We start from the raw sequence: 12579 nt of genomic DNA on the forward strand, positions 1-12579 counted from the left end.
TGTGTGTGTGTGTGTGTGTGTGTGTGTGTGTTGACACAGGAATTCTAAATGGCTTGGAGTTCTGGATTTCATCAAATTGGCTAGGTGGTCTCGCTGCAGATTCTCAGTGGTCTGGCTGTCTCTGGTTCCCCAATACTGTAAAGACATGAATGCTACCACAAGAAGTTTTTTTTTTTATTCCAGAACCTATGGTCGTAGAAATCAAACTCAGGTCTTCATGCGTGAAAGCTGAGCACTGCACTGACTAGATAATCTCCACAGCCACCTGTTGTGTTTTTTACAGTTGTAGAAGTGATTATATTTTATGTGTACTGTTCTTTCTATTTATTTCTGTTTTCTTTCATTCATGTTTCCTGAACACACCCCATGCTTTGTGGTGTTATCAGTCTCCGTTTCCAAAGTGAGTTCTCCAGACATCTTTAATAACACATACAATTGTACCTATCCGAGGATGTGGTGTTTTCTTCTGAAACTCTGCAAATTCCCCACCACAAGTGAAATTTTATTAAGGCACGTAAAGTTCAGTATCCATAGAAACATACAACATGCTTTGTTGGGAATGACCTGAAGTACATGTTCCCAATATCAACAAGCCTGAAAATAACTTTACCAAGTTTTTATCAGTTAGGTATCAATTATTCCCCCATAAAAGTTATGTGTTGGGAGTTTCTGGTAGACTGGAGAACTATTGGAAAATGGTGGAACTTATGACGTGGAGCCTAATGGAAGGAAACTGAGTTATTGCGAATTCCTTAAAGAAATATGGGAGCCGGCAACTCCTCATCTCTCCTTTTCCCAATTATTCTGACCCATAAGTACCCTCAGCCATGATGTTCTCTCTCTTCATAGGCACAATCATAAAACTAAGGCACTATTATCTGAAATAATGCTTCCTTCTTTTAAACAGATTTTCTTGGTTATTTTGTCACAGAGACCTACTTTACATAATTGATTTTACCTAGTGAATTTCCCTTCCACTATAAGGTATTAAATGAAGCAGCCCATAAATTCTAAACAAATGAGTTTATGCATGGAAAATGTTTTCAAACTTATTATAAAGATGACACCTTTATCCATAGTAACTAATTTCCACAATAGCTTTATTCATTATTAACTTATTTGTTGTTAACATAGGTGTGGATTTTTCTGGAGGCCAATGTCAACAAGCAATGTCAAAATGAAAGAATTGACTTCTGAAGAAAAAACAGTTATATATTTATTTGTTTAATAGCTAACTCAAATGAGCACATTAAATGTTGGAACACAAAGAGAGAAATTTAGTTATGTGCAAATAACCAGGGAGGAAAGGAGGGAAGGAAGGAGGAAGAGAGAGAGAGAGAGAGAGAGAGAGAGAGAGAGAGAGAGTCTCTACACAGTCTGTTTTTAAAGGATTTATTCATTTATTACATATACATTACATACATATACATTACATATACATATACATTTTATTCATATTTATTACATTGTAGCCATCTTCAGACAGCCCCCAGATCCCATTACAGATGGTTGTGAGCCACCATGTGGTTGCTGGGAATTGAACTCAGGACCTCTGGAAGAGCAGTCTGCACTCTTAACCATTGAGCCATCTCTCCGACCCCTTTTTGCAGTCTCTTAAAGCTTAACATTGGAAAGGTTTTTTGCAGCCAAGTGATATTACCCAAGATGTGGCTCTAGAAATTCTTCTTCCTCCTCCCTTCTTCAGACAGGTGAAAACTATATCTGCACACATGGCCTTGTCCCCTGCAGACGCATGAATCTAGCATCATAAAATCAACAGACTTGTTTGGTTTCTTCATTAAAGCAAGTTTAAAACGTAACAACTCACACGCATCTCTTCTGTATATAGAAGAACATTTACAGTTTAATTTTTATCAAAATTAATTCATTGAAATGGCTGTAAAACTAAATTATAAGGCACCCATTCAGAGCCTGCCCCACATGTGGCCCATACATATACAGCCACCAAACTAGATAAGATGGATGAAGCAAAGAAGTGCAGGCAGACAGGAACCGGATGTAGATCTCTCCTGAGAAACAGCCAGAATACAGCAAATACATAGGTGAATGCCAGCAGCAAACCACTGAACTGATAATGGGACCCTCATTGAAGGAATCTTAGAAAGGACTGAAAGAGCTTGAAGGAGCTTGAGACCACATATGAACAACAGTGCTAACCAACCAGAGCTTCCAGAGACTAAGCCACTACCCAAAGACTATACATGGACTGACCCTGGGCTCCAACTGCATAAGTAGCAATGAATTGCCTAGTAAGAGCACCAGTGGAAGGGGAAGCCCTTGGTCCTGCCAAGACTGAACCCCAAGTGATTGTTGTGGGGAGGGCGGTAATGGGGGGAGGATGGGGAGGGGAACACCCATAGAGAAGAGGAGGGGGAGGGGATAGGGGGATGTTGGCCTAGAAACCGGGAAGGGGAATAACAATCGAAATGTAAATAAATACTCAAGTTAATAAAGATAAAAAAAAAAAAAGATAAGTCTTCTGACAAGAAAAAAATGTAGAAAATTCTAAAAATTCTAGGAATGCAATTTCAGGAGATAGTATGGCTGCTATTTCAACAAGTGTTACATTCATTTTATGGATTGAATGAGAGTCTGCTCTACAATGGCTCATCCTCATTATCTGGTTAACTGAAATCACCTAGACAGTAGAATTCTATACACGCATGTGAGGGTGTTTCCAGAAAAATTCAACTAAGGGGGGGGGGTGGCATCTGCCCTGAATTCGGGCAAACTTATGGACTGGGGGTATGGACTGAATGAGTGGCACAGGATGTCAGCTTTCACTTCTCTCTGCTGTGGGCACCATGTGACCTTAAACCCCTTGCTCCTCTCACCATGTCCTCTCTGCGGTGCCTTCTCTGCCACTCTGGACTATCCCCTGAAACTCAGGGTAAAGTAATCCCTGCCTCCCTTACATTGCTTTTGCTGTATATTTTGTTACAGCAATAACAAAAACACCCCCTCCAATTTTCACCTACTCTGTAGCTTTTATATTCCACGAATACTGCAAGTCCTGGAGAGTATTGAGTGTTGAACCAAAAATAGAAGATATTTCCTTCAGACTCATACTGTTCATCCATTGGCCGTTTTCCTCCTTTGCAATAGTGTGTGACCTTTAAAATGACTTCTTTCATCATCATCATCATCACCATCATCATTGTCAGCAGTGATTTTCATATTCAGCTTAGCATCGGTATTCACTCTGGGATCGCAGCCCTGCATTGTTCTAGTGACTACCTTCAACTACACCCCACTGGGTCACCTTCTCACGTAATTATCCTCTAATTACTGCTTTCCAGGTGGCTCTGTCCCTGTAATTTGGCCTGTCACCTTTCTGACCACAATTTCCACGCTTACAAGTCTTAAAAAATTGCATTTTTTAAGCCTATGTCAGTTCTCTTGATTTCCCTACTTCTTTGCATGCGACAACCCTATCTATCTTTACATCCTATATGATACAGCAAAATCCTCACCATATCCTATGAATACTGGATACCTTTTTCTAACTTCCTTACCTTCTCTGCTATGGCCATTACACAAAGGCCAACTCTGCTCTCATGTAAGTGATTTCTCTGTCTACTTTTACATCAAAAGAGTGAAGCCTCAACAAGAGACCAGTTTCCAGCAACTCTGTACTTGAAATCTCCTCAGTGCCCTAAACTTCATCATGTCTCCTTCAACACCATATATTAATCTTAATTTATGCTTCGAACTGTGCAACCAACCCAAGTACATCACGAATTGCTACAACATACACAAAACTCCTTTCTCTGTGTTGATCTCTCCCTACCTTTGCTTCTGTAAGAGAAGAGTTTGCCTGAAACTCACATCCTGCCCTTGTGATGTGATTTCTCCCAGTTCACCAAACACAGTCATTCTTCAGTGACCCCACTCATTGATCGACCACCCACCCCCCTCTCATCTCAAATGTCTTCTGACTGAAGATTTCAATCACTCAGCTACGACTCCAACTAGAACCCCATCCAAACTGATTTTCTCTGCCCTCCTTAGCCCTGTCCTGATTTTGTAAAAGTCTCTAGAGAAATGTCTGCTTACCTGTTTGCAGACGTCTCTCACTGGCCCCACCTACTGACTCTGCTTCTCCTTTGACCACTCCCGGGTGATACCATGGAGGCATGGAGCCTGTTTGCACAATTGAAGGCACTAAGTCAGGTGCTTCTCTTTCCCTGTCTTGGTGTGATATGTTATACCATCGGTAGCTCAAACGAAGTAATGGTGGACTCAGTCCATGCTGATTGACAAATGCTGCAAACATACAATGCAATTCTGTTTTATTTTTCTACTGTTCATCTTCTTTTTTTTTTATCTTTATTAACTTGAGTATTTCTTATTTACATTTCGATTGTTATTCCCTTTCCCGGTTTCCGGGCAAACATCCCTCTAACCCCTTCCTCTCCCCTTCTATATTGGTGTTCCCCTCCCCACCCTCCCCCCATTACCGCCCTCCCCCCAACAATGCTGTTCATCTTCTTGATCCCTTCCTCTAATGTCATTTCTCATCATTTCTTACGTCACTCTCTAAAAAGAAAATAATTTCATAATCTCCAAAACTCACCTGCTACCCATTGTACTAAGAACTGCCACACTTGGGCCACAGGTCCTGAAGCTCGCCGCATGAATCAAGATGCCCCTCTCCATCCAAACGTTTCAAGCCCAGGTCAACTTTTGCCTGTTTAAGATTGAACTCACGATGAAAGCTGTGCTAAGAGGAAAACTCATAGCGCTGAGTGCCTGCAGAAAGAAACAGGAAAGAGCATATGTCAGCAGCTTGACAGCACACCTAAAAGCTCTAGAACAAAAAGAAGCAAATACACCCAGGAGGAGTAGAAGGCAGGAAATAATCAAACTCAGAGCTGAAATCAACCAAGTAGAAACAAAAAGAACCATAGAAAGAATCAACAGAACCAAAAGTTGGTTCTTTGAGAAAATCAACAAGATAGATAAACCCTTAGCCAGACTAACAAGAGGACACAGAGAGTGTGTCCAAATTAACAAAATCAGAAATGAAAAGGGAGACATAACTACAGATTCAGAGGAAATTCAAAAAATCATCAGATCTTACTATTAAAGCCTATATTCAACAAAACTTGAAAATCTGCAGGAAATGGACAATTTCCTAGACAGATACCAGGTACCGAAGTTAAATCAGGAACAGATAAACCAGTTAAACAACCCCATAACTCCTAAGGAAATAGAAGCAGTCATTAAAGGTCTCCCAACCAAAAAGAGCCCAGGTCCAGACGGGTTTAGTGCAGAATTCTATCAGACCTTCATAGAAGACCTCATACCAATATTATCCAAACTATTCCACAAAATTGAAACAGATGGAGCACTACCGAACTCCTTCTATGAAGCCACAATTACTCTTATACCTAAACCACACAAAGACCCAACAAAGAAAGAGAACTTCAGACCAATTTCCCTTATGAACATCGGCCTTAAAAATACTCAACAAAATTCTGGCAAACCGAATCCAAGAGCACATCAAAACAATCATCCACCATGATCAAGTAGGCTTCATCCCAGGCATGCAGGGATGGTTTAATATCTGGAAAAACCATCAACGTGATCCATTATATAAACAAACTGAAAGAACAAAACCACATGTTCATTTCATTAGATGCTGAGAAAGCATTTGACAAAATTCAACACCCCTTCATGATAAAAGTCCTGGAAAGAATAGGAATCCAAGGCCCATACCTAAACATAGTAAAAGCCATATACAGCAAACCAGTTGCTAACATTAAACTAAATGGAGAGAAACTTGAAGCAATCCCACTAAAATCAGGGACTAGACAAGGCTGCCCACTCTCTCCCTACTTATTCAATATAGTTCTTGAAGTTCTAGCCAGAGCAATCAGACAACAAAAGGAGGTCAAGGGGATACAGATCGGAAAGAAGAAGTCAAAATATCACTATTTGCAGATGATATGATAGTATATTTAAGTGATCCCAAAAGTTCCACCAGAGAACGACTAAAGCTGATAGACAACTTCAGCAAAGTGGCTGGGTATAAAATTAACTCAAATAAATCAGTAGCCTTCCTCTACACAAAAGAGAACCAAGCTGAGAAAGAAATTAGGGAAACGACACCCTTCATAATAGACCCAAATAATATAAAGTACCTCGGTGTGACTTTAACCAAGCAAGTAAAAGATCTGTACAACAAGAACTTCAAGACTCTGAAGAAAGAAATTGAAGAAGACCTCAGAAGATGGAAATATCTCCCATGCTCATGGATTGGCAGGATTAATATAGTAAAATGGCCATTTTACCAAAAGCGATCTACAGATTCAATGCAATCCCCATCAAAATACCAATCCAATTCTTCAAAGAGTTAGACAGAACAATTTGCAAATTCATCTGGAATAACAAAAAACCCAGGATAGCTAAAACTATCCTCAACAATAAAAAAGGACTTCAGGGGAATCACTATCCCTGAACTCAAGCAGTATTACAGAGCAATAGTGATAAAAACTGCATGGTATTGGTACAGAGACAGACAGATAGACCAATGGAATAGAATTGAAGACCCAGAAATGAACCCACACACCTATGGTCACTTGATTTTTTTTGACAAAGGAGCCAAAACCATCCAATGGAAAAAATATAGCATTTTCAGCAAATGGTGCTGGTTCAACTGGAGGTCAACATGTAGAAGAATGCAGATCGATCCATGCTTATCACCCTGTACAAAGCTTAAGTCCAAGTGGATCAAGGACCTCCACATCAAACCAGACACACTCAAACTAATAGAAGAAAAAACTAGGAAGCATCTGGAACACATGGGCACTGGAAAAATTTCCTGAACAAAACACCAATGGCTTATGCTCTAAGGTCAAGAATCGACAAATGGGATCTCTTAAAACTACAAAGCTTCTGTAAGGCAAAGGACACTGTGGTTGGGACAAACGGCAACCAACAGATTGGGAAAAGATCTTTACCAATCCTACAACAGATAGAGGCCTTATATCCAAAATATACAAAGAACTCAAAAAGTTAGACCGAGGGAGACAAATAACCCTATTAAAAAATGGGGTTCAGAGCTAAACAAAGAATTCACAGCTGAGGAATGCCGAATGGCTGAGAAACACCTAAAAGAAATGTTCAACATCTTTAGTCACCAGGGAAATGCAAATCAAAACAACCCTGAGATTTCACCTCATACCAGTGAGAATGGCTAAGATCAAAAACTCAGGTGACAGCAAATGCTGGCGAGGATGCGGAGAAAGAGGAACACTCCTCCATTGTTGGTGGGGTTGCAGACTGGTACAACCATTCTGGAAATCAGTCTGGAGGTTTCTCAGAAAATTGGACATTGAACTGCCTGAGGATCCAGCTATACTTCTCTTGGGCATATACCCAAAAGATGCCCCAACATATAAAAAAGACACGTGCTTCACTATGTTCATTGCAGGCTTATTTATAATAGCCAGAAGCTGGAAAGAACCCAGATGCCCTTCAACAGAGGAATGGATACAGAAAATGTGGTACATCTACACAATGGAATATTACTCAGCTATCAAAAACAACGACTTTATGAAATTCGTAGGCAAATGGTTGGAACTGGAAAATATCATCCTGAGTGAGCTAACCCAATCACAGAAAGACATACATGGTATGCACTCACTGATAAGTGGCTATTAGCCCAAATGCTTGAATTACCCTAGATGCCTAGAACAAATGAAACTCAAGACGGATGATCAAAATGTGAAGGCTTCACTCCTTCTTTAAAAGGGGAACAAGAATACCCTTGGCAGGGAAGAGAGAGGCAAAGATTAAAACAGAGACTGAAGGAACACCCATTCAGAGCCTGCCCCACATGTGGCCCATACATATACAGCCACCCAATTAGACAAGATGGATGAAGCAAAGAAGTGCAGACCGACAGGAGCCAGATGTAGATCGATCCTGAGAGACACAGCCAGAATACAGCAAATACAGAGGCGAATGCCAGCAGCAAACCACTGAACTGAGAATAGGAACTCCGTGGAAGGAATCAGAGAAAGAACTGGAAGAGCTTGAAGGGGCTTGAGACCCCATATGTACAACAATGCCAAGCAACCAGAGCTTCCAGGGACTAAGCCACTACCTAAAGACTATACATGGACTGACCCTGGACTCTGACCTCATAGGTAGCAATGAATATCCTAGTAAGAGCACCAGTGGAAGGGGAAGCCCTGGGTCCTGCTAAGACTGAACCCCCAGTGAACTAGACTGTCGGGGGAGGGCGGCAATGGGGGGGAGGGTGGGGAGGAACACCCATAAGGAAGGGGGGGGAAGGGGATGTTTGCCCGGAAACCGGGAAAGGGAATAACACTCGAAATGTACATAAGAAATACTCAAGTTAATAAAAAAAAAAAAAAAAAAAAAAAGATTGAACTCACTAACCGGTCCCTCTCGGTACTGCTTTTCAATGTCTTAAAGCAAGACACCTGGCGTTACCCTTGTTTCTTTTATCTTACTCCACCTACTAGCATATTCCAGTCCCTGGACACTTCGTGAATCTGAAATTCTCTGTTCACCCTCACTGTTCGGAATTTAAACACATAAACTACACCTGAAGTACTCTGACAGCCATTTAATGCCTTCCCTTCCATCCCAGTATCGCTTTTGATCAATCCATCATCTATGCTTCAGGAAGAATAAACCTCATTAAGAATCTACTTTAAAAAATCATATCATTCTCGCAATTAAAACTATAAAATGTCTCTGAAAAACATCAAGATCCTTTCATAGTCCATAAACTGCCTTTTCATAAGGAAGGTATCTTGATTATTTGCTCTGCGTCATTCATCTCCTTTCTAGTTCATTCTACGCTAAATGCTTTCACACCGCCACATACTATCGCTTACTGCTTTGCCTCACACATCCCCCAAACCTCGCAGAGCCCTGTACACTGTCAGTAATGACATTTGCCTCTGAGATTTAGTTCATCGACTATTTCATTTTTGAAAAGGGAAAACTCCTTTAAAGTTTTCACTTTTTTACTTTTAACATTAAACATGTCGTTTCTACCGTTTTACATTTGAGTTCTCTTGTTTTATACCAAATTTACAGAGACACCATGGCCCCAAACAGCAAACCTTTGTTGTTTCCCAGTTCCGAAGGGCAGAAGTCTGGCACCAGCCTCATTATAGAGAAATCCTCTGACTTCCTAGGCAATGCAATGCCTTTTATTGTTCAGGATTATTTGAGGTATCCTGAGTTTTATGTGTTTCCGTGTGAAATTTAGGATTGTCTTTTCAATATTTGTGAATAATTTCATTGAAAGTTATTTCAATAGGGAATGCAATGCAAGAGTGGCAGTTATGTGACATTTTCTAGGGACAACCCATTTCTTTGGCTTTTGGGACAGTGTTCATTTCTCTCCTCAGTCTTCATGTCAGCACCCCGGATCTGTCCTACTGACATCTTACCACTTGATGTAGTTTTCATTGTAAGATCTTCTTTTTGTCCTCCTTGTTCACAAAGAAAAGTCATACGATTGCCCAGGAATCACCTGAGCATTCCAAAACCATGGGCTCCCCTAAGAGCCTTGCCTTCTCACTTCTTGAAGGTACCATATTGACAAGTCTGGAGACTAGCATGTGGACATGTTGGAGAACCATTATTCAACTCTTTGCTTCTTCTCATTTCTTTTGCCTTCTTACCCAAATAAACATCCAACAGTGGCAATATTTTCTCACTCCAGGATAATAATGCCTAAACAGCTTTAACTGTTTCATAGATAATTATGTGTATTCTCGGGGGCTAAAGGACTAGTTTGTTATTTTAAATATGAATATTTATAAGGATCTAATTCATTCTTCTACATTCACTTACCCAGTTGACCACTACCGACTGTTGTAGGTATTGTTTCCTCCAGTGTGTATTTTTGACCTCATTGTCAAATATTAGGTGACTGCAGGCATATGGATTTATATTCTCAATTCCATTCTGCTGTTCAGCATGCCTGCTTTTATCCAAGTTCTTTGCATTGCCATAGTTGTGTAGTATAACTTAAAACCACAGGCTCTCCTACAGTCCTTTTATTGATCAGGATTACTTGAGGTTCCCAGGGTTTTGTGTGTTTCCGTGTGAAATTTAGAATTTTTTTTCAATTTCTGTGAACAATTGCATTGACATTACTATAGGGAGTTATGTTGAATTTGCAAACTGCTTTTGCTGAGATAGTCATTTTGATAATATTAGCACTACTAATCCATGAGCCTGGAAGGTCTTTGCATTTTCAGATACCTGCTCAAATTCCATTTTTCAGTTTCTTAATGTTCTCATCACAGGTCCTTACTTTGAGGCTATTGCAAATGGAGGTCTTTCCTGATACCTTTCTTAGTGTGTTTATCCTTTGTGTAGAAGAAGGCTACTAAGTTTTGCTTATTAATTTTGCATCATGCTACTTTGCTGAATGTATTGATCAGCTGTAAGAGTCATGGAGTCATTGGGGGGTTGTATGTATAAAAACACATCACATGCACATAAGATGACTTTGACTTCTTCCATTTTTATTGTATTCCCTTGATCTCCTTCACTCATCATATTGTCAAAGACTTCAAACACTGTTGTGAACAAGAATGCAGGGAATGTATTACCACTGTTATTGTTTTCCTTACAGATCTTGATGGTTAAACGCTATGGCAGAAGATACTACATACTTAGGTCATTACATATGCAGAAATAAAGCTGGTCCTCACCTGGATGCTTCGTCTCTATTTATTAGCTTGCATACTGCTGAAAGATGATATGTATGTTATCAAAAGAGAAAGGCAATCCTCGGTCTCAGCCAACTATGAACCCTGTGAGCTGCAATAGTGACTGACCTGACAAGATATGCCTACCAGTGCAATAAGAACACAAATATTATGGAAGTAATCAACCGCTTTCTGATTGGGTTTCATAAAGCCCACACTATCAGATGAAAACCCAAGCCTGGCATTGTTAATGGGAGGAGGGGAGAGCTCGTGACTAGATAAATCTCCTTGTACAAAGCTCAAGTCCAAGTGGATCAAGGACCTCCATATAAAAACAGATACACTGAATGTAATAGAAGAGAAAGTGAGAAAGAGCCTCAAACACATTGCACAGGGGGAAATTTCCTGAGCAGAACACCAATGCTCTAAGTTCAACTCTAGACAAATGGGATCTAACAAAATTAAAAAGCTTTTGTAAGGCAAAGGACACTGTCAATAGGACAAAACAGCAACCAACACATTGGGAAAAGATCTTAACCAATCCTACATCCAATATAGGGCTCATATCCAACACATACATGTAAACCTGATTTCTATTCCACAAGGAAAGAGTCACTGGCCATGTAAATCAGTTATTTTAATGACCTATTTTGCTAATCAACTATTATCATCATCGTCGTCGTCGTCGTCATCATCATCATCATCATCATCATATTCCTGAATGCAAATGGTGATACATAAGATTCTGATAAATATAATCTATATATTTGTTAAAATATCTTTAAAAATGCTATAAGGCTGTGTTTTCAATGTTCAAGTGGCTTCAATTTGGGGAAAACATCAAAATATTCCTTTTCTACTGGGTAAAGAACATCCATAGTTACTCTTCAATGTCACTGAATGCACCTTTAAAATTTACTTAAACATTTCTTCCATCTAACAATAAAAAGATTTAAAATATTGCTTTGGAAAAAGTATGTGGTGTGAACATACTGTCTGATATGGAGTGAATGTCAGTAGCTGTGAAGTATTTACATTTGATGCACAGTCTTTTCAAATTGCCTAGAGGCAGACATGGTGCTTCGAACATGTGGGGTAGGAAGTCACCAGAGTCTGGTGAAGGAAGTGTCATTCCTTTTGAGAACGATGACTAAATGTACATCTGTGAAATATCCGGCTTCATTCAAATGACTCTCTCAGAATCCTGAAACAATCATACATTTGACCTTAAGCACTTGTGTTTTCTATGCATGTTCCTTTTTGGGAATAAACCTTATGCAGTAGAGATCATCACTATGTACTTGTAGACACTGTAACCCATGTCATCCTCAGACAGTGAAATACAGTAGTTGCAATACAGATGCCTATGTTGATTCATCTTGGTAGATGTTAATTATTTTAGAAAAGATCTCATTACATAGTCTTGAACTCATGATCTTTCTTGATTCTACCTCCAAAGATAGATGATTACATACATTCTATGGGTAACTTTTTAAAAATCTATTGTCAGATAATTTTACAAGCACACATATATATATATACACACACACACAAACCTATATACATATATGGTATATCTTGATTATACTCACCCCAAATTAATCTTGCAATGTCTCTGGATATCCCCAACACTTGCATCTCCTACCTTAATATATATATATATATATACATATATATATATATATATATATTACATATTATAGTGCTGCTTGCTTGAGAATGGGTAACCTGCCACAGCCACACACACAAATTATTCCTTCTCCTCCGGGAGCATCACTCGCGCTGACTCCTGGGTAGCTTGGTGGCTGCTTGCACACACACACACACACACACACACACACACACA

The sequence above is a fragment of the Rattus rattus genome, chromosome 13, assembly GCF_011064425.1.
Source record: "Rattus rattus isolate New Zealand chromosome 13, Rrattus_CSIRO_v1, whole genome shotgun sequence".
Classification (NCBI taxonomy): Eukaryota; Metazoa; Chordata; class Mammalia; order Rodentia; family Muridae; genus Rattus; species Rattus rattus.